We start from the raw sequence: 23,235 nt of genomic DNA on the forward strand, positions 1-23,235 counted from the left end.
GAAAGCATGACCACTGAGGAGGCCAGGGACATTAAAAGAAAACAAAATACTTTTCACTGGGGCAATAGCAAAGATGTAACCATGAAATCTTGCATCCATCTCATTGTAGGTTTAAGGGTATAAAGATTTTGACTCATTTGGAAGATCTTGATTTGCTAACAGACCTCTGAGGTACACTGGCAGACCAAGGATGTCATAGTTAAGTGTTTTTCTGAGTTTAGCCATACCTAGAAGCCACTACAGCCATGGATCTAAAGGGGACCCAGCTACTGTTCAAGCTGGCTGCAGATCTTGATGTTATCTGTGCATTGCTGATTTTGCAGACATGCAGAATGTAATAATGATAGGGTTATTATAAAAGCATCTACCCAAGTTTTAAAGGAGAGCATAGAAGACCAGACAGTGTTTAGCAGCTCCATAGGCAGCTCCTGAGAAGGAGATACATGGAACTTGAGGAAGAAATCTAAACTGCAGTGGCCCTAGGATATCATTGATATCAGGAATGTTGAACATCTGATGAAGAAGGCTAGTATGCCTGGAGTTGGTGGAGCCCATCCAAGTGAGAGACTGTATAGCTACAACTGGCAAAATCCATAGGCAGTTTTTTTCCCCAAGTTATTTGGAGCTCATCACCATATATCCAGGATGCCAGGCATGATCCCACAGGATTTAGCATTTGGCCTGCAGGCTTTCAGTATTACTTTGGCCTGTTGTTTCTTCTTTTCCTACTTTTTCTCTTTTGAGATGGGAATGCCATTGTATGATTTAATTATCTAACTCCCCTTTGGTTTTTACAAGGGCTCACGGGTAAGAATTTAACATGAGTCTTAGAGGAGACTTTAAACTTGGACTTTTGAACAATGTTGGAGCTGTTGAGACTATGGAGACTCTTGAAAATGAGCGTAACACATTTTGCACTATGAAATGGACATGAGCCTTTAGAGAACCAAGGGTGGAATGTTTGGGTATCAGGTCTAAAAGGGATGGGCTCAAGCTAGAAAAACTTGTCAATGGGGTTATATTAAGAAGCACACAAAACATTAGTAAGGTGAATTTCTGGGTTTCCATGGAGGATCTACTCTGGAAAGAAAGAAGAAATCCATCACAGGCTTTCTTTCTCTCTGCTTCTTGAGTACCATGAGAGGAGCTGTTATACTCTACCATATCTCTCCACTAAATTGGGGTGAAACCTTTGAACTGTTAGCCAAAATAAGTCCTACCTTCTTTAAACAGTTATAACAGTTACTGTGTCATAGCAACAAGAGTCTCTCACAGTTACAGTGATGGAAGTACTAACGGTACCATTTGCAATGAGACAATGCTAATACTTGGAAGCAAGAAAAATGAGACCGTGAGCCTTTAACAAGGCAGACACAAAATTATGCAGTGTAGCCACTGATCCACTGGGGCATGCTGTTAATGGAGTGTAGAGATAATCAAAGGATGATTAAGGAATAAAGTTAAGTGAACAGAGCATCAGTTCTGAGAAGTGGCATGTTTCATTTACTAGGTGGGGAAAATGCTTCCAAGGTAAATAATTCACAATTCTTATACATTCATTATTTCTATTTTCTGTTATCAACAAATTCATATTGTGTATGGTTTTCTTTATATATTTTTGTACCTTTTGGTGGAGTCCAATTACTCTATTATTTCTCCCCAGTTTATAAAAGGTTTGTCTTGAATTTTAACATTGAGGAAGGCATTCACTGATCTATAATGTACACTGGTCTTTATCGTTACATGTTCACACTTTTGCTTTACAACTGGAAAAAACTGATATTTTCTAAGGTGTATAAATACAAACATGAAGCTTTTTAATTGAATGAAGAGTGGCAAAGTTAAGCCCTGGAAGTTCTCACTATTATCCTTCAAAACCTTAAGTGTCCCCTCCACCCAGCCACTAGCTCCTCTGCCACTCCTGCACTCGTCCTGTCCCTTTGGGCAAGTCGCCTAATTCATCCATTCTTTAGCTGTACCTCCATTTTCAGAATTGCTGTACCAATGGCTTCAGGAAGAATAAATGTGCAAAGCTGCTTTGGAAAGGCAAAGTTACTGCACAGATGAAGTAAGTGGTGGCTCAGGGCCATCAATGAGTACTTATTAGTCACCTTTGTTCCATTTCTGCACTTTAACACAGAGCCCCAAAAGGGATGAGACACTCATTTTGCCCTCATGAGATCACTTGCAGCTCCCCTGCCAACAAGCCTTCCTGGTGGTTTTCTCTACATGTGGAGTCCTGTCTCCCAAAAGAGAAGTGATGGCCTGTCCAGATAGGAGGATGGAAAGCAGGGTTCAGGCCTCCTGGGAACTGTGCTTAGTGGGGAAAGGTGGTGTGGCTTAGAACCGTGTGTTTCTCTGTTGGGTTTGAATCACCATCACCTCCTCATGAGGTGACATCTGATCACACAGCTGCCTCGTGATCTCAGTGTGGTCACAGCGGGACTCCGCACATCTGTGCACTGACACCATTTGATCAGCCCTGGAGTGCTGGTGGCTTCCACAGCAGGTTCTTAGGGGCTCCATAATGTCCCCTGCCTGCGAGTTCCAAGATTCCTGATTTAAATTACAAGCTGACTGTCAGAAAGAAGAATTGACAGAGAGGCGCAGGAGACAAGTGAGTCAGGCTCTGGACTCGACAGAGTCAGTCCTAATGTCTCTGTCATCAGTTACCGGCTACATGATAAACCTCCTTTGAAATGACCAGTACTCATTTCCCCTTGGCTTTGTCTCCCATGAAGTCCCACTGATGTCCCGTGGGGAGCAAGGCTGGCCCTTCCCTGTGATCCCCGAGTTTCTCTGCTCTCCTGCCCTCACTGCTCTCGGCTCTCACAAGCCCCCGGGCAGCACCTTTTAGGACTCTCATTTAGCAACACATGGAAACTAAAAGCAAGTGTTTAAACTGAACCCGCTGCCAGAGCATGTGGGCCTGAGGGTGCTGGAGGCTTCCCCATCTGTTTAGCATGGTCCACTGAGCAGATCCCATTCCCAATAGCCAGCTCCACTGCAGAAGGGAGGAAATTTCGCTGGTCACTGCCCACTGGGGTCCTGAAGCCACAGGCTTGCCAATACCTCCGGGAACCCGAGAAAGAAAAGTCAGACCCAGGGAAGGGTTTGGCTGAGAATATGGCTTAATAAAGAGCCACGTAAGCCACCTTAGCCTTGGGATAAAAGACGTAAGCTGGAGGAAGCTCCCTTGGCAGGCTCTCCCTGAAGCCTGCCAGCCTTGAAAAAAAATGTTTTCCTCTCCAGGCAATTAAAAAGCCACATCCTAGTCACCTTCGTGTGTGTTGCCCTCATAAAACTGCAAGTAACGCACTTCTGCAAATAGATGTGGCTGGTCCCCCAGTCTCGTGTCCATCTGGGCTGAAGCTTTCAAGTCTCTTGCTAATGAAGACGTGACATAGGCCAGCTGGTCAGAAGTGGAGCCTGGGGGGATGGCGGCTCAGCTTGCTGCCAGCCTGAGAGCAATGGCTTTACTCTAATGGTGAGGACTTCACTCTGCACAACCAGTTTGCTCCGCTCAAGGCTTCCTTCAAAGTTCAACAGCTCTTAACTGGGCAAGAAAGCACGGTGTGAAGCTGGCCATGGCATTGGGACAGCCGTTTGCTTGATTTCATGTTCTTGAAAGAATTCAACAAGTTATGTAAAATCTAAGAAAAATATGCTGACCTTGCCATTTCACCAAGCCCAAAGACATCAGACAAGGGCAAGTGGCCCAAGAGACCCCACATTTCACCTTTCAGAGATCCCCTTTTGTCTGGCACTGTTCTGAAAAGCACAGCCATTTCCTTTCCAGTCATCAGAACCGCATGTTTATAATATAAACAAATATGATATCATCTTCACCATACTTGAGATGGTTCTTTACCTAGAACACTCTGGTAACTTTTTAAAGAGCTAACTGCCTCCTGGTAGGGTTGTGCATGCCTATGGCAGATTCAGAAATGGTGGCCATGCCTTAACCTAGTCCTGTTTATGGTACCGTTGTCCCCTCCCTACTCTTCACAAAGAGGAACCTGTTCCCATTCACTTCCCTCTACACTGGAACCTCCCCCTCTCCTCCCATGTGCAATCAGGATGCTCACACATGGTTTGTCCAGTTCCTAAACCTATCTTTAAACACAGAGAAAGGAAAGAGAAGATTAACTGGCTGGTCCTTTAGCTACAAAAAATAATGATGCACTAAGTTGTTGTCAAAATGTAACCTGTCTCCTCAGCTCTCCTCTGTCTTGGCGGCTTTCCGAGCCAACCATTCTATCCTGAACAACCTGCTTATGATGAGAGCATTTTCTAACCTTCTTAGCATTGGTTCACCAACCCTGTGGGGCTTCTCCGTGAACACCACCATTCTGAGCCTCGGGGGAGGAGGTGAGCTCCTGAGCAGTTTCCCAGCATGCCGCAGCACCAGTAAATGTTAACAAAACGCATATAAAAAGATTTCCATGGCCCAAAGGGTTTAGGAGCCATCAAATTCCAAAGGTTCCTTCTGGAAGTGTTCATTGAAAATTATCACAGTAAAAACTTTATGAAATCCCATAACAAAGTTTTTAATCCAGAACTTTCCAAAGGTGTTTGATCCTAAAATGCCTTCCACCTAGACACCCTCAACAAACACTGTAGAAGCTTTAGAGGGATGGGCCACCCCTGGTTAAGCTGTTAATAACTGAACATGGACTTAAACATATTATTAAATGAGGCTCAGTTATGGATTATTCAGGGGCATCCTGGTCCGGAACTCAATGGAGTATAGTTAGTTCTGATTAAGTTCCTATGAGCCAGGGCCTGTACTAAGCCACTCATGCCTCCTTCATGTCAATCGATCCTCACCTCGACTGCGAGCAAGATTCTGTATACATCCAATTTTGTAACCGTGATTTTCTGCCTTGCCACAGTCCCAATGTGGTTAAATCACCTACAAAGATCACGTGATCTTGATGAGTAAATATGAGTGTGAGAGGCCAGGTTGGTCTGACACCAGACTGTGTCCCTCTGCCTCCTGGTCGATGTCAGTCTTCAGTGGATGTGAACAAGGGCTGATATGGATCAGGAGCATAGAAGTTGCTAACGGGGGACTTTGGAATTGAGAATGCAGAGGCTTTGCTACATTGACTCTATCCAGGCCAGTTACTACTGTAGCCACTGGAGTGGTGGGTCTGAATCAATATCTCCCCATGAAGGATCCTAAGCTGGGAAGTCAGAGCTGCCAGTCTCCGGCCAGTCATGGGCTTATATTGTCTTTCCCAGTCTGAGAAACTCTGGGTTAAGCCTCAAAATGAAGAGATGTAATTGCTGAAAGCATGAAACTGAGACAGCATCTAGGTCAGTGTGGTCCCCAGGTCAGCATCATCAGCATCAGCTGGATACTTAGCATCATTCCAGACCTACTGAGTCAGAATCCCTGGCAATGGGGCCCAGCAAATTATCTTATGAGCTACCTATTCAGATAATCCTTAGATACTCTAAAATGTGAGATGCGCTGCTCTAATTAGCCCATATCTCTCATTTGATAGATGAGAAAGCTGTGTCCCAGAGATCAGGTGCCTTCTCCATAGCTCTGGGGTACGCAATGGTAGAACTAGACAGGCCCACTAGAGCTTCCACTTATCCAATACCCTTAGTCTTTTCTTTTGGTAACAGTACCCAGATTTTCCTTGTTACTGCCTTCTTTCTCATTTTGTTTATATGATTTGCATGGAACTAACTCAGTGTTCCAAGATTTAAGGGTAGCGCCATGATTCAGTCTGGCCAAATAGCATAATTTATCACAACTCCAAGCCAGCCTGGCCATGGATTTGCAGTTAGGGAATAGACATATGACTAAACCAGGGCAATGAAACTGGCTTAGGGATTTTTTTTTGGAATCCTAAGAAAGAAGAGTGCTCTTTTTATGAGGCTGATAGCTATCAGGAGGCTTTGCATAGCATGGAGCCCACCCACAAAGAAGTCCTGTCTAGTCAGAGCGGTGCTTCTCACCTTGTTTGCCCTCCTGTGAGCTTGAGAACTCTGATTTGTACCATCAGCTGAATCATCCTGCATTCAGACACCTAGTTTATACCCAAGGAGACTGTCAACTCGTTTTGTCATGGCATGCTTCCTGACCGTGCGTTTCCCTGTTCAGACTTGAGATGTATATGGAGTTTACTAAACATGATAATGGTCACTGAACACTGAAAGCCAAAACGTGGACTGGGACCAGAGTCATTAAGTCTTTCTTAAAGGATGCTATGGTTCCAATCTTGTATCTAAAACCTTAAGGTACTAGGAGAGGTGGAGATATTAGGGAGGAGATCTTGGTTGGAGGATTAAGTCATCTGGGGCCTGAATACCCTCAAAGGACACATTGAGACCCTGGGCTCTCCCTCTCTCTCTCTCATTTCCTGGCATCATAAAGTAAATGATTGTCACATGCTCCCTGCCATGTTTTACTGCCAGTCCCAAAACAATGGTCCAAGTGGCCATGTTCTGAAACCTCTAAAGCTGCGGACCAATAGAATTCTCCTCCTTATAAGCCTATTATCTCTGGAATTTTGCCATAGCAACAGAAAACTAAAGCAAGTGGTGGTGATCCTTAACTAATAAGGTCAGAGCATTAGTGCCACTCCGGCCCCTCCCGCTAAAGAGAAGCATGGATGTCAGACATTCTAGGATGCTCTCCAACCCCTTCAGAGAGGAAGCAATAGCTCAAGGCTTTCATGATCGTCCTTCAGGGTTCACACTGCATAACTTACCAAAATACTTCCAAGTGTCAAAGTATTACCACTTTGAAATTAAAATCTTTGGTTCCGTTTCCTCCCTTATCAGTTCATAGTCAGAGGAAAAAGCAGTCCCTCAGGAAAGCAAGCTCCAACTCTCGGTATGTGATGAACTTCAGTAAGCCTCATCTTCTAACCCTGGCCCTGTGAGGTGCTGGCTGTGTTGACCAGCATCCTGTACATGCCTGCTGCAGACCAGGTACTGTTTCCAGTACTCACAGATGTATTTAAGCACACTAACTCGTTTTGCCCTTCCTTGCTATGATGAGGGTTCCATAATTATGAACCAGCGGGCAGACCCTTCTAATCCTAGGCGTCCAGCATAGAGACTGCTCACTTAGCAGGTGCTGCCACAGTAGACAAAACCCACAGGATAAAGACATGACCTGCCTCCTTTTAGAGGTCGGTAAACTAAACGTGTTCAAGGTTGGAACCTTCACCTGAAAAAGTGGGAACTGAAACCAGAGGCATCTAAGATTCTTTTGCTTTTGACTCTATTCCAGAACACTGTAGCTGTTCTCACTACCCACAAAGTAATGAGACCTCCTGAACTTTCTACGCAGCAGGGTTTCAGAAATGGAAGCTGGCTGGGGATATGAAATTAGGAAACCTGATAGTTGATTGTGTGAGCCACATGCGGTAGGAATTCGGGGTTTGTGCTTATTTAGAACAGACCACAGAAGCCAAGGGTTGAGAGACAAGATGGCCATGCGCTGGGTTCCAAGAAATTTCCTTAGTTGTTTACACACATCCCCACTTGTTTCAAGAGAGTAGAAGGAGGGGCATCTGCTGTTGGAAGGCCTGCTTTGGTTGTGGTCTGGAGCTGATGGATGCTACTCCTCCTCAGTTGAAGAAGTTATATAGCCCTCCAGAGAAGAAGCCCAGGGAAGGCGGACAGTGGGCGTATACTTAGTAAAGTACTCATGCTCCAGCCCCGGATTCAATCACAACCCAAAGGCCATCTTAGCTTGTAGTAAGTTTCTGTGTTTCATCCAGCAAAAACCTTTGTGTGAACCGAACAGTCCACAAGAATGGGAGGTGCTGGAGGAGAGATGCTCAGTGTTTTTAGAGCACTTGCTGCTCTTCCAGAGGACCTAGGTTTAGATCCTAGCACCTGTATCCAGTGATTCACTGTTGCCTATTCTAACTCTAGCTCCCTCTGACTTCTGCATGTGGTGCACGTAAACGCACTCAGGCACACACACACAGATAAAAAACGAATAGACATACTGACCTTCAGCGAGTCAGTTGCAGCACAATGGCGCCTTCCAGGAAGTTCTTCTTTGGGGGCAAGTGGAAGATGAACGGGAGGAAGAAGTGCCTGGGAGAACTCGTTTGTACCCTGAACGTGGCCAAGGTGCCAGCAGACACCGAGGTGGTTTGTGCGCCCCCCACGGCCTACATCGATTTTGCCAGGCAGAAGCTAGATCCCAAGATTGCTGTGGCAGCGCAGAACTGCTACAAAGTGACCAATGGGCCCTTCACTAGGGAGATCAGCCCTTGCATGATCAAAGACTTAGGAGCCGAATGGGTAGTACTGGGGCACTCGAAGAGAAGGCACGTCTTCGGGAAGTCGGATGAGTTGATTGGACAGAAAGTGGTCCATGCACTAGCCGAGGGTCTTGGGGTGATCGCCTGTATTGGGGAGAAGTTAGACGAAAGGGAAGCTGGTATCACCGAGAAGGTTGTTTTCGAGCAAACCAAGGTCATTGCAGATAATGTGAAGGACTGGAGCAAAGTTGTCCTGGACTATGAACCTGTATGGGCCATTGGTACCGGCAAGACTGCAACACCTCAACAGGCCCAGGAAGTACACGAGAAGCTGCGGGGATGGCTGCAATCCAATGTCTCTGATGCGGTGGCTCAAAGCACCTGAATCATTTATGGAGGTTCTGTGACTGGAGCAACCTGCTAAGAGCTAGCAAGCCAACCTGATGTGGACGGCTTTCTTGTGGGTGGTGCTTCCCTGAGTTTGTGGACATCACCAATGCCAAACAATAAGCATCAGCCAACTCCCCTACCCTCCGCTAGGCCAGGACTAGGTTGCCCAGGAGCTTAGGAACTGCTCCCATCAGTCACATGCTTCTGATGTCATCCGGCCCATCTTGTGTCCTAATCCACACTGTACCTTCCCAAACCTTTTACACCTCCCTATAATGGTTGGGACCAGGCCAATCCCTTTACCACTTACAGTGTAGGAAATAATGTCACCTATTTCACCACGATGGCTTCCTGGCTGGGGGAGCTGAAGGAGGGGAACTGACTCTGACCCTTCAGGCCCTCGCAAGGGCAGGAGAGTAAAGTCACCTTCCTCTTCCTTCTCAGCGAACACTAAGGCCAGCATCCTCTTGTTCTAAGGCCTGGGATGTTCCCCTCTCCCATAGTGCCGAAGCCCTAGTACTGTGTTTGTGAACCATCTTACATGTAAGGGAAATAAACACCTGGCCCCCCCACAAAAAAAAAAAGAATAGAGAGTGGGAAATGCGTGTGTCACATCCCTGATGAGCCATCTCTCCAACCCTATTAGTATTCTAAATAGGATAAGAAAAGCACTTTCTTTCTTTCTTTCTTTCTTTCTTTTTTTTTTTTTTTGAGTTTTATTTATTCGTACACAGTGTTCTGCCTGCAGGCCAGAAGATGGCCCCAGATCTCATTATATATGGCTGTGAGCCACCATGTGGTTGCTGGGAATTAAACTCAGGACCTCTGGAAGAGCAGCTAGTGCTCTTAACCTCTGAACCATTTCTCTAGCCTTTCAAAAAGTAGTTTCTTAAGATTTACTTCTTAAATGACAAAATATATAATTATATGTATTTGTTATATGAATGCTGTTATATTTTTAAATATCATAGGATAACTAACTCAAGTAAACAACATCAATTTCCTTGCATGCTGACCTATTTATCTTCATTTATAGTGAAGATATTTAAAATCTACTCTTGCCACTATTTTCAGTCATATACTATCTTTTAAATTTATTATTGTGTGTATATTTAAGGGTACAGACACACTTTGGTATGTTTGGTGCATGCGTAGAGGGCACAGGACAATTTTCAGGAGTCAGGTCTCTCCTATAGTGAGTGATTGAAATCACACCCTGAGTTTGTGCAGCAAGCACTTTTACTCTGGGAGCCATCTTGTCAATCCCAGTCTGTCATCAATATAATCATCCTGTTTTACAATAGATATAAATGTATTCCTTTAGTCTAACTGCAGTTTTGTATCTTTTGACCAACATCCTTCTGATCCCTTCCTATTATGCCTAGCCTCTGGTAGGCACCATTCCATTTCTATTTCTGCAAATTCAACTTCATTATTCTTGCGTATAATTGATATTTTGTGGTATTTGTTTTTGATTCCTGAAATCTTTCCTATAACATAAGATCCTTCAGGATTTTTATCATCAAATAGTATTCTCATGTAAAGATATAACATACTCTTTTCAGCTGTTCATCCACTGATGGGGACTTTGCTTGATTCCACATCCTGGCTCTTGTGAATAAGGTATCAGGGAGCATAGAGACCCACACCCTGGCTCTTGTGAATAAGATATCAGTGAGCATAGAGACCCACATGTGCCTTATTCATTGGTTTTATTTCATTTTGATATATACCCAGAACTTATACCTGGTAGTTGACTGCTTGGTCAGGTGCCAGTTCTAGTTTGAATTCTTTTGAGGGATTTAATATTGGTTTCCATAGCAACTCTACCACCTTACATTCCCACCACCAATGGACAAGGGTTCCCTTTACTGTACATATTCAACAATATTTGTCATCTCTTTTTCCAGTGTGTATAGTAGCTACCCTAAGATGTGTGAGGTGACAGCTCATTGTAGTTTTGATTTCATTTAGATTCTAATTAGCCAGGATCAGCTTTCTTTCATATATCATCTGTTCATTTGTGTATCTTCCTTTAAGAAAAATATTTTCACGTTCTTTACCCATTTGTAATTATCTTGAATCAAGTTCTTTATATAGTATGACTATAGTGAGAGATATGGATATGTAACAGTATATTCAGGGTGGTGATTTGTTTCTTTTGTTATACATAAGCTCTTTAGGTTGGTGAAATTCCCTTGAGGTTGTCTTTGAAACTATGAACTGTCCCAAGTCCATGACAGACAGAAACAACAAGAGAAATACAAGAGTGGGGATTCAGCTATCATGAAGATTGATGGCATTTACAGAGTTCAGTGCAGAAAATGTTGGTTTGAAGGGTCAAGCTACTGGCCATCACTGGGTCTTGTGACTTTCATATGCTTCTCTAAGATGCAAAATTTAACTTACCATATGCCTAGTGGAGAAGTGGTGGAAGGAAGATTACATGTCTGAAGACTATGAGCTGCTGGTATTTCCTTCAGGGTTAATGAAAAGCTAGTGTCATCCTTCACTCTTGCATAACCTTCTTGGGTTTAGTTTGTATGCTTGCAAATAATAGTCATTCTACAGAGTCAAAGTGAAGGAGAAGCCATGGAGAAACTGGAATCTCACTGACAAGCTACAAGGTAACACTGAGTGATGTGACTGACTCCCACAAAATATTCTATGATTAATATATTTTAAATCCTAATCTAGACCAGCTTCATGCCAACCTTCTAATATAAATCTACTTGAGCTATTCCTTCCTCCATTTCTCTAGCCATGGTTCGTAGGGCTTCTCCTGCTCTCACTATCTCCCCTTCCTTCCTATACCTTGTAATGAGCATTCTTCTGGCCAGCCTGGTCCCAGAGCCAAATCAGTCCCAAATGAACACGTGGGACACTATATTAATTATGAAGCTGTTGGCCATTTGCTATGGTTTCTTATTGGTTATCTCTGACTTGCTTATTAATCCATAAGTGCTAATCCGAGTATTTCCATGTGGTCTTCTCTTACCAGAGAAAGGGTCTGAACCTCTTACTCCTCTCGTGTCCTACATGGTGACTGACTGTGCCTCAGTTTCCCAGACTCCTCCACCTCTCCTAGCCCCACTTATCTTGCTTTCCTATTTGCCAACAGTGCTTTATTCATCAACCAACAAGACAAACATATACACAGAAGACCATTCCCCTTCAATACCCTGCTCTCCTTACATACATCCAGACAAATCCCTCTTGCTCACCTCCATTGCATCCCAATCTTTCGAGCTCCATCACTTTCTTTGTTCTAGTGTCTGGGGATTGCTTTTGCTGCCTTTTCCTTGCTTGGGTACAGTCCATAGGAGCCTGATGATTTGGCGCCCTCCAGGGGTACCTTTGTCAGTCCCATCCTACTCGGTGGTGAAGGGGAAATGAATACTCAGCCCAGAAGAAATGACAAGCTTTTTAATGTGACCTGGGATTTTATTCATTTATTTTTCTTAATGTACTTTTCCCTTCCCTTTCCTCCCTCAAGTTCCTCTGTACTCCTTCCAAGTTGTTAGCCTCTTCTCCTATGGTAATCCCTGTTATATGCGTGTGTGCATGCACAATTTATTTAAAAACAACCTACTGAGTCTGTTTTTGTTGTTTGTGTGTATATGATTTCAGGGCTGACCACTCTTCATTGGACAGTAAATAAGGGCATTCATCCCTGGGAGAGGTAAATTCTCCTTTGCCCAGAAGTCATTAGTTGCCTGTAGTTCTTTGTCTAGGCATAGACCCCATAAAATTTCCCCCTATCCACGTTAATACATTCATTGATATTGTCATTGTTCCAATCTTGTTCTAAGAGAGACTGTTTCACAGCTGACTTCTTGGTATTCTGACTCTTACAAACTTTCCACCCCCTCTTCCGTGAGGTTCTCTAAGCCATAGACATAGGAGCTGTGATGTAGATATGCCTACAGGGCTAAGTTCCCTATTACCTTTTGGATTGTGTCTAGCTGTGGTGTTCTGTGCCGGTCTCCACTGGCTGTAAAGAGAGGATTCTTTGATGAGTGGTGGTAGCTACACTTATTTGTGCTGCTTTCTTATCAGAAAGGGTCAGAGGGGGGAAAGGTGAAGCTCCTAGTAGCTCTTGGTGTAACTGACAAGATGAGACTTGAAATGCTGAGATATGATTGAAACCTAATCCTGTTCTCCCTTAATCCTTTGCTAACAGAGAAGAGCCTTAGGTTGTTTTCACCTGTAACATGTGGTTGATAATACATAATTTGAACACATGGTGTAGAATGAAATTGGATGATGCTTTAGAGATTAGTGTTAAAAATGGTCCAGAGATGCTCATATTCCTAGTCCCCAAATTTTGGGGGTAAGTCCTTGGTGTTTGGGGAAATGAGGAGAGTGAAGACCAAGGCATTCCTGCTCCTAGGAAGTCGTTCCGTATCTTGGAAGGTGGAGCAGAATCAGAAAGATTGGTATGTCTCAGAATAGGGATGAGGATGCTTGGGTCTGATGATCTATGTATGAAGCAGAGGGCCTCCAGGATCTACTGGTCCCCAGTTCACGATGCTGACTGCCCAGTTTCATCTCTAGAGAGAAAATTATTTTCTGTGGGCCTTGAGCTTGTTTGGTCCAGTCAGATAAGGATGAGCGGCTCTTGTTTGAGTTTTCCCTGTGGCTTTAGTCATCACAAAGTCATTGCCTTGGCAAAAAAACATGGACTTTATCACTTTCTTCTCTGAAAATCAGGTCATGTTGTTTTCAAAGGAAGATGTTTGCAAAGGGAAAATTCCCACACTTGGCAGCATTCTCATAACGATACTATCAATCGTCCACGTCAGAGCTCCTAGAGAATGGTTTGTCTGCCTCCCACTGCCGCTGTTTGCAGGGTGTCTCATGGAAGAGGATGGGTGGGCTCAGACAGAACTGACCAGTTTAATGAAGAGCCCAACAGAGCTTCGGAGTTGTTAACCTCCCTTGGAGGAGTTAAATCATCCCTAGGACTTGAGCCATCTGCAGAAAGATGAGCTGAGCCGTCTACTCTTAGGCGTTGGTGCCTTCCATCATAAAAATTACAGACTATTAGAGCTAAAAAGAAACATAGAGCTTCTGTCACTGCAGCCTCTTCACAGGACACATGTGAAAACTTAGTACCAGACAGGTAGTGAGTTTCCCATGGGCACTAGGAGGTGAAAGCATCAGGGCTTGAACCTGTAACTTCTGAGTCCCATGCAAAAAAAAAAAAACTGTTGTCTCACTAGCCGGATGTGCTGAACCTTGTGGAATGAAGACATAAGAATGGCCTCTCCCATAATTACATGTCCACAGGTGGAGAGGAAGTGGGGGAGGGGTGAAAGGAGGCCCTTTTACAGTCCAGGACAGATGTTTTGGTCAGCCAGGAAACTTCTTTGAAGCTGAGTGTCCTGGGAGGAAGAGCTCTGGAATATCTCTTGTGATAGGTTTCAAGGCATTTTACAGAAAATTAAATCATGTGTATGTGTGGGTGGTTGAGCATAGACTGTGTGCGTGGTGTGTGTGTGTGTGTGTGTGTGTGTGTGTGTGTGTGTGTGTGTGTGTGTGTGTTAGGAGTGAGCATTTGTCTCCTTCACTCCTGTGGCCTCAGTGCCAGGCATATTTGTTCACTTCCACATAAATATATAACACAGTGTTAAAAGGGGATGTGCTTGGGAAGAAACCTCCTGTTCTGTTTCTTGTGTGTAGATGAGATGTGATCTGTATCTGCTTCCTGGTTGGCCTCTCCCTTCAGTTCTCAAGCCTTCCTGGCACAATAGACTGTATCTCCTCTGGACCATAAGCAAAGATACACCCCTTCTCCTCTCAGTTGCTTATGGACCTAGCATTTTTGTCGCAGTATTAGAAGAGTAAATAATACATGGGTAAGGTCACGCTGGCATCTCAAGGAGGAAGTTCTGCGTGGAGAGGAACCATGAAGAGTATCATGTGTCAGGAGGGGACATGGCACAAGTGTGGATCAATAGGACCTTGGCAGCTAAGAGACACAGTAGGTAAGAAAGGCAGTAGAAGCGGGCAGGGCATAAATCACACACATGTCCATCCTAAGAGTTTTGAAGTTGGCCCTGGGAATCATGGTGTTAGCCACTGCAATACTTTTAGCAGAAAATGCAGTGACCAACCTTGCTTTCAAAATGATCTTTCTCACTCTGTCTGGGAGATAAATCGGGGTGGGGAATTTAAGGTGTAAATAGGAATGGGGAGAACTAGTAAGAGGCTGGTGGAGTATAGATTAGGGTATTGGTAGCTGAGACGGTAAGGTGATTTCAAGGGGAGAAACTCAAGAAGTAAATGATGGCATCATTAGGAACTAATGCAGGACCACAAAAGAGAGGAATGACAGCCACCAAGAAAGACCTCCAGTGATCCCTGGCAAGGATAACCTGGAGGTGACATGCAACAAATGTGCACCACATGTAGTTGCTGAAATTGATGAGTGTCCCTGGCCTATGCTGCTGTAGTTCCTTTGTGTGTCAATTGTTTTTCTTGTTGATGTCACCAAATGCCTTAGGGAAACGACATCAGGGGAGGGATTATTTATGTTGGCTCCTGGTTTCAGAGGTGTCAGCTAGTATTCAAGGAGAGATAGTGACAAAGAAGAAGAGTCTTTCAGTGGCTAGGAAGCAGAAAAAGAAAACACAAGGAGAAGCCAGGGCAAGATATCACTTTCAAGGACACAGCCCAATGACCCGCTTCTACTGCAGCCCCTCACCCCCTCCCCCATGCCAGTAATGCCAGAATACTACAAATCCATCAAGGGATTAAACATTTGTCGATGCAGAGTTCTCCCTCCAGCTAGGTTGTCAGTCAAGACTAACTCCCAACCCACACGACGCTTTGAATCTGGGAACATAGTTCCTACATTTATCAGCTCATCCCAGTTCCTTTAGGGAATTACTTTCATTCTACATGTTTCTATCAAACAGATCAACAGGTAGAAGAATACGAGGTTTCTGAGTGAACTGTGTTTTATTTCTTTTCTGTGGGGTGCCCTTAGCTCCCACATTTCTATCATAAGCAAAACACTATAATTAATGGGATTCTTGGAAAGAGAGGAGTATGTAGAGTGAATTTTATTTGGGTTTTCATGGGGAAAGTAATGTGCTTGCAAAGGGGGGAAGATGAGAGTGGGGCTACCAGCCTGTGGGGGTATGGAGAAGGGACAGTGGTGATGAGAAAGGATAAATGGTATAGCCAGTGTAACCTAGATGTCCCCAATTTCTACAGCACTTGCGGGTATTGCTTCCCTTTTCATGCCAATTGGCATGAATCTGAAACCTCATCTCACCCCTGATTTCCTATACAAAGTGTTTCTGGAACTTTCCTATAATTCCTTCTACTTGTATGATATATCCTGGTCACCTGTCATCTCCAAGCCTTGGCTCCCTTTCAGGACTGATGCTACAAGTTCACAACTGTGGGCTTAACAGGTGCTGCCCTGCTCTGGTATGTGGGGACAGTGGTCACTGCCAGAGTATAAGTAGTCCACAGCTATGTAGCCATACACAGCCTCCCTTTCCCAGGCCTGAGTAATGGCTCATTCTGAGAATAATAAATTACAATGTTTAAGAAAATTTAGTGGAGACTTTGAGATCACAAGTATAAAGAAAAACTTGAAATTAGATACAGGATGTACTGTGTCCCAGATCTCATCACAGGATTGACTATTAAGCATCTCTCTTACTAGCGCTTGGCAGACTGCCAATCACAGAGGCCATCCCACTTCCTTTCAACAGTGGATCCATCCTTATACCTCTTCCAACCAGGGTCCAAGCCTCTGAGCACTTCAGAGAAGAGTGCCAACAAGGAAAGGGATTTCTAGTTTCTCATCTGGCATGTGAGGGACTTATAAGGTACCACTCTGTCCTAAACAAAACTACAAAGTTGAACAAACAAATAACTAATATCCCGTCTTATGTCTGACATAGATATGAGGCCATGGAGAGAACGGTTACCTTTAGAATTGGAAAGAAAAGCCAAAAGGAGTGTGCATGGTGATGGTGGGGATCAGAGAATCCTAGAGCCAGTGAACAGAGACTTTAACCAGTGCTGAGATAAGAAAACCCCTAAAAGAGAATCCCCAAGCATCAAAGGCTCAGGGCAGACAAAGTTTTAAAAACTCCAGGGGCACCCCATCATAAGAAACACACCAGTTTTGTGAGTTTTGTGTCTAGATGTTCACTCACATTATCAGGAAAAAAAAACCCCTAATGAATAATGAAGAAAAACATTTTGAAATATCCTACAGCAATTAATTGATGATTCTTAAGGCCAGGATCAAAATTCAAAGGAGTTTTCTAAAGTGTAAACTAATGATGACATGTTAGAACTTATCAGACCCGAGAGGGAAAGAAAACACCCAATTCCAGCCAATAACAGCAACCTCATCTCATCTGCAGAGAGAAGGGAGGCTGGAACACACTGCTGAAGTTCACAGGAAGTACAAGTTCCATTAAAAAGCAGGCCTGCTCATAGGACCAGCAATGCTACAAGACGGTCTCATTCCCACACTCTGCCACCACATCTCTAATGGCCTGTTGGCCAGGGTCCACCTTGTTTAATACATCGCACATGTCTGTCAGAAAAAAATTACAAAGCATATTAATAAGCAAAAGAAAAAAGTTTTATGAGAGAGAGCATCAGAATTAGGAAGTGGTGATGTTGGGATTGTCAGGCTGAGGAGTGAAAACAACTGTGTTTAATATGGGAAGGAATTTAATGGGGAAAGGAGATGGTGGGTGGGAACAGATGGATATGTAAACAGATGGAAACTACAAACCAAGAGGAAATGCTAGAAATAAAAAAGTACTAACAGAGACTAAGAATGTTTTTGATGGACAGGGCGTGGCTGAAGACTTGCATTGTAAGGATAAGTCAATGGACACTGGCAAAGCTGAAAACTGAGGGCAAATGACTGTGAGAATACCTAGAATGTATAAGAACTGTGAAACAATTACAAGAGAAGTTTCACAATTGGGAATATCAGAAGGAAAAAGAGGAAGAGGACAGAAGCGGGAGATGAAGCCACAGCAACAGAGAATTCCTGCAAATTAACCACAGACACTAGATCCTTCCCCGCAGGCATATTAGCTTCAAAAGGTACGTATTAACATTTTAAAACCTTGAAAGAAGCCAGAAGACAAAGAGATCCTGTAGAGGAACAGAGAGAAGCTACAGCCAGCTTCTCTTCAAATACCTTGTAAGCAAGGAGGGGCAGGGTACCACCTTAGAATCTGAACAAGTTGCTATGACTTACACGTGGTTTGCTATGGGCTTCCATGGGTTTGTGTGCTAGAGATGATGGGTTGAGGTGGGATGTCCATAAGTCACTGGAGACGTTGCCTTTTAATGATGGAAATTGTTCTCAAGAAACTCCTGAGTTTTACCCTTGTAAAAGGGCTGGAAAGAATAGGCCTAGCCACCCCCAACCCCTCCCCCATCCTGTCACCCCACCCCCACCCCTCCTGCTTCCATGGTCACTCTCTCTAATGAGCACTCTTGACTGTGATACCATAGACCATGAGATCCTTACCAGAGCCAAGGCAATGTTACAGCCATGCCCTACAAAGCTCAAGAACTGTGAGCTAAGTGAAACTCTTTTATTTGGAGTCAGTCTTGGGTATTTCATTATAAAACACGCAAACAAACAAACAAAGCAAATAGGCTAATAGACCTGTTAAATTAACCTACAAAAAAGTAACTTTCTCAAATGAGCAAAAATGAAGAGTTTTTTGCTGATAAACCTATCTAACAAGAAATAGTGCAGTTTTTTAAAGTTCTTCGAGAAAAGAAAAATCAAATAGTAAAAATAAACAAGCAGCATTTGAGAGTAAGAGAAAATACTGTTTGCATTGATATTCCTGAAAGTGTAATATCCAGGAGTAAATCTAACAATATGTGTACATAGTCAACATGCAGAAAATTCAAAACTCCAAGTATGAAAGATCAAAACAAATGGAGAGAAGAGAACCCAATGTTCATAGATAAGATCTGATGTTAATTAAGGGTCAGTTCTCCACTTGTATTCCCAGTAAAGAACAAGCAAATTCTTGGGTGGTTATAAACAATGAATTCTATAATTTTATACAGAAAGAAAAAAGACTCAGGGGAGCCAAGACAGGAGAACAAAGTTAGAAAACAGATGCTATCTACTGTCAAGACGGTGAGTAGCTGAAGTAACAAAGGTAGTGTGGTACCAGGGAAGTAGAGACAAATCGATTGATGGAGCCAAGCAGAAAGGTCGGAAATGCATCACATAGATACGATCTGCTGCAAAGAAGCAAAAGCAGTACAATGCAGAATCGTCCTAACAAAGACACTGGGACAACTACACAGCTGACCCACAACACCACACAGTATTCACTCAGACAATGCAGAATCGTCCTAACAAAGACACTGGGACAACTACACAGCTGACCCACAACACCACACACTATTCACTCAGACAAAACACACAAGCACAAGCAACAAACAGTGCACAGATACATCACACAGAGATATACCACATGGAGTGTAGCCCATGTCAGAGAGAGAGAGAGAGAGAGAGAGAGAGAGAGAGAGAGAGAGAGAGAGAGAGAGCACAGACATACCACACGCAAGCACATAAGCACATACCACATGTGTGCAATCATACAAATACACATTACATACATAGGCATAATACATAAATATACACAACAAACAAAATACAAATACACCTCCGACAACATACACACTATCCACCACATTTTATACATAAACACACACATCATCACACACATAGATACAACATACAGAAACATAGCAAAGAGTACACAGACACACCACATATAAAACATACCCATATTCATGCAACCACACACACATCATATGTAGGCAAAACACATACAACATACACAAACACAAAAGGAACAATACAGCACACACAAATATGCCATATACATACAAGCACATACAACCACACAGACATAACACTTAACACCACACACAAACACACAAAGACACACAGAGCTGTATATCGCACACAAATATACACACCACATACTATAACACACACACACCAGAAGACCCTAGAAAAAAGATCCCTCTTCCTTCACAAATGTAAGGAGGTGGCTTATAGAGTGGAGTGTAAAATACAAACTTGTCCCCAAAGATAACATCTGAACAAACCTAGGTAACTTTGGGTCTCCTAGTAATTTTCTAGATATAACCAAGGCACAATTCCCAAAAGAAATAACAATAAAGTGGTTTTGGTTAAAAAGGAAAGTATCTGCCCTGTAAAAGACACTGTCGAATGAATGAGATGTCCCTGACAGAGAAAATATTGCAAAGACATGTCTGACAAGGACTTCTGCCTACAACACACAGAAAAGTCTTACATCACAACAGTAAGAAAGCAATCTAGTTTAAAAATGGATCAAAGACTCAACAGAGATTCATCAAAGACAGTGCACAGATGGCGCATAAGAGAGATGCTGTCTACCTGCTAGGACCAGAGAAATGTAAATTGAAACAGAGCTGCTACTGCCTTGACCCAGTCTGGAGCCCTGTCACCGACAGCTGGGGAGTGGTGAGGCAGCAGGAAGCCTCCTCCCTTGCTGGGGGAAAAGTGAAGTGGTATGACTGCTAGGAAGACCTTGCAAACAGACACCCTCCAATCCAGCAAGAGTGCTGCTGGCTCCTCACCAGGGATGCTGCAAACACGTCAGCCAGGCATGGCGACCCTTGCCAAACATGACAGAGCATCTTAGCTTGATTTAGCTTATATTCCCATGCCAGATCCCATCTCTGAGGGAAGTCAGGGCAGGAACCCAATGGTTGAAACTGAAGCAGAGACCATGGAGGAGAAGCTGGCTTGTTCTTCATGGCATGCTCAGCTACCTTTCTTATGTGACCTAGGACCAGCTGCCCAGGGTGGCATTGCTATCAAGCCATGAGATGAGCACTTTCACACAAATCAGGAACATGCCCCCATGTGTCTTGCTTACAGGCCAGTCTGATGGAGGTGTTTTCTCAAACAAGGTTCCCTCTTGCCAGAGGAGTCTGCTTTGTGTCAAGTTGACAAACAAAACAAAATAAAAATAAAAAATCAGCACATTAAGTTTGAGCCAGCCTGGACTATAAGAAAGAAAGTAGAAGGGAAGGAGAAAGGGAGGGATATTTGCAGCAGCTTTCTTTTTAACTTCCAAACTTTGAAGGAGCTAACCAAGATGATCTTCTGTAAGGAAATAGAAAAACTATGCCATAGACAATGGAATATGACTCAGTGCCAAAAGGAACAACTGAGCCACGGTCAGACACGGAGGAAGCCAAATGCATACTACTAAGGAAAAGAAGCTAGTCTGAAAAGGCTATAACCTGTCACTCACTGGACATTGAGGGAAGGACTTAAGTGTGGCTGTGACAGGAATACCAAGTCAGCAGAGGGCTGTGAAGTTGTTCGGCATGTTCCTGTGACAGTGGGTGCAGGTGGTTATATACTGGTTAGAACCTTAAGCTGTGCACCACCCACAATGAACCTGAATGCAAACTGTGGGTTTGGGTAATAATGAGATGGAATGTAGGCTAGTCATTTGGAAGGGATGTACCCTCTGGGAGGTGTTGACAAGGAGGCAATTCAGGTGTGGAGGCAGCAGGCACATCTCAGTGTCTCTGAGCCTTCCTTTCAATTTAGCAGCGAGCCAAAATTGCTCTAAAACTTTCCGTTTTTTTAAAAATGTGGCCATGGAAGTGTATTTCAGACTCGCAGCTCTGCCCACAGACAGAATTTTCTATTGTGCTATCAGAGTACAGTTATTCTTGCCAGGTTCATACTGTGAGCTAAGCGTTTTTGCCTTGTAAGACTGAAAGGCCTCACACAATGTGCCCAGCCCCTTCCATTCTCCTTCCAAAGTCAGCAAGGCCCCCAGAGGTGAACCCCAAACAGCTTCCGGGAAGAAAAATAGCATGCCTGAAATTTGAAAAGGTTGTTTCTCTCCCACATCTACCTCAGGCCGGTTAGAAAACCATCAGAGTACCAACTCGGTTAGGGTGCTTTCTTCCCCAGCACGTGACCAGAGATTACCAGGTTTGGGATTGGACACACAAAGCGGCACTAAGCTTCTGCCTCCAGAATCCTCGCAGGTTCCCCCATTCTGAGTTGTCCGGGGATGCTTCCAGCAGCTGGTGATTTAACAGAACAGCAGCATGGGCTGAGGAACGTTGGCACAGTAGTTCTGAGCTCAGCCAGACTTTTATACACTAGGGTTTCAACATCTTGACCATTGCTTTAATCCATACCTGACTCTTCTAGAATGCTGAGGGGGAGTGGATTCAATGATCTCTATATCCTTGGCATAATGAAGCTGGCAGGATCCAAAGAGTTCCCATCACAGAGAAGAAAGGAGACACCTGACATTACCCCTGTAATTAGAGGCAAGGTTTAGTCACAAACTACCCACCTAGGAGCATCTGCCACACACGTCACCCAGCATACCTTACTGTACGCCACCACACTTCTTAGTTCCCGGATGTCTGGGAATTCTATCTAAGTAAATGGGAAGGCTAATATAAATGCTACGAAAGGCTCCTGTTTAGATTTATTTTCCATTTTCCTCCAGATTAGAAGCCTTGCATCTCTCATCATTCATGCAGTCAACAAATGCGTCATTTTGTTCTCAGTTTCAAAGTGTAGGCCAATTTCTAGGACAGAGTACCAGGCAGCATAAACAAGGGTTACTAAATTGAAAACCTGGAGAAGGCAGCCCTAACTAATTGAACTTTGAAAGAGAGACTATTATGTGAAGAATCTCTTGACCGAGGGAAGGTGGGGTGGGGGTATATTTCTTCCGGGGTCACAGCACTGTAGAGTGTCTCAGATCCTGTTCCTGGCTACAATAGAAAGAATAACCCAAGGTCGGTGGAGATGAACTTCAGCTCTCTCTACTATGACGGGTTAGTTCTTAGCCTTTAGAATTGCGACATAATTTTGAATTTGTTGTTATCCTGTAACTTGTAACATCTGCCTCTTGATTTAATTGTTGACTTCACATGCTGTACCTAGTAGTGTTGGCTGTAGAGTATATACATCAACAGTTCTCTGGTCCTTTTAGTCAGTTCCATTCTTCAATGGAGGAAAACAAACTTTTTCTCATTGACTTCAGTCCCCCTGGCTATTTTTTTTTTATTGTAAACACAAAGAGACTTTGTTTGTTGAATGTCTAGTCATTTCTACCCAGTGTTGCCTTGCCATTAATTATACACTCAGGAGATGGATGGCCTGGGTTGCTCTCCTAATTCATGATACATTGTCACTAGCCTATAAATGATTAACAAAAGGGGACTTTTCCAGAGAAGGAAGCTGTCATGTCCATTAGATTTAAGTCCTCTTTCAGATCCCTTCATATAACTTTTTATTGAAATTTTTACTATGTAGAATCAACTTTTGGTAAGGCAATAAAATGATACTAATTCAGATAGTAGGTGTTTGGGAATGAGGAGGCCAGTTAGAATAAATGAAAAATAATGATTATGGGACGGAGGTTTAGCCCTGCAAAGAACTACCATGAATCTAAACTCTGCTGCTAAAATCTTTTCTGTGAAGTTTCTCTAGTAAGAGGCTGCTTGGCTACCAACAGGGACTCTC

General features: G+C 43.6%; 1 pseudogene; it reads left to right on the forward strand.

The window, feature by feature from the left end:
• The first annotated feature begins 7,989 nt into the window (after positions 1–7,989).
• Positions 7,990–8,756, forward strand: LOC101835028 (annotated as a pseudogene).
• The last annotated feature ends 14,479 nt before the right edge of the window (positions 8,757–23,235 follow it).

Source organism: Mesocricetus auratus, unplaced genomic scaffold (genome assembly GCF_017639785.1).
Source record: "Mesocricetus auratus isolate SY011 unplaced genomic scaffold, BCM_Maur_2.0 Super-Scaffold_4256, whole genome shotgun sequence".
Lineage (NCBI taxonomy): Eukaryota > Metazoa > Chordata > Mammalia > Rodentia > Cricetidae > Mesocricetus > Mesocricetus auratus.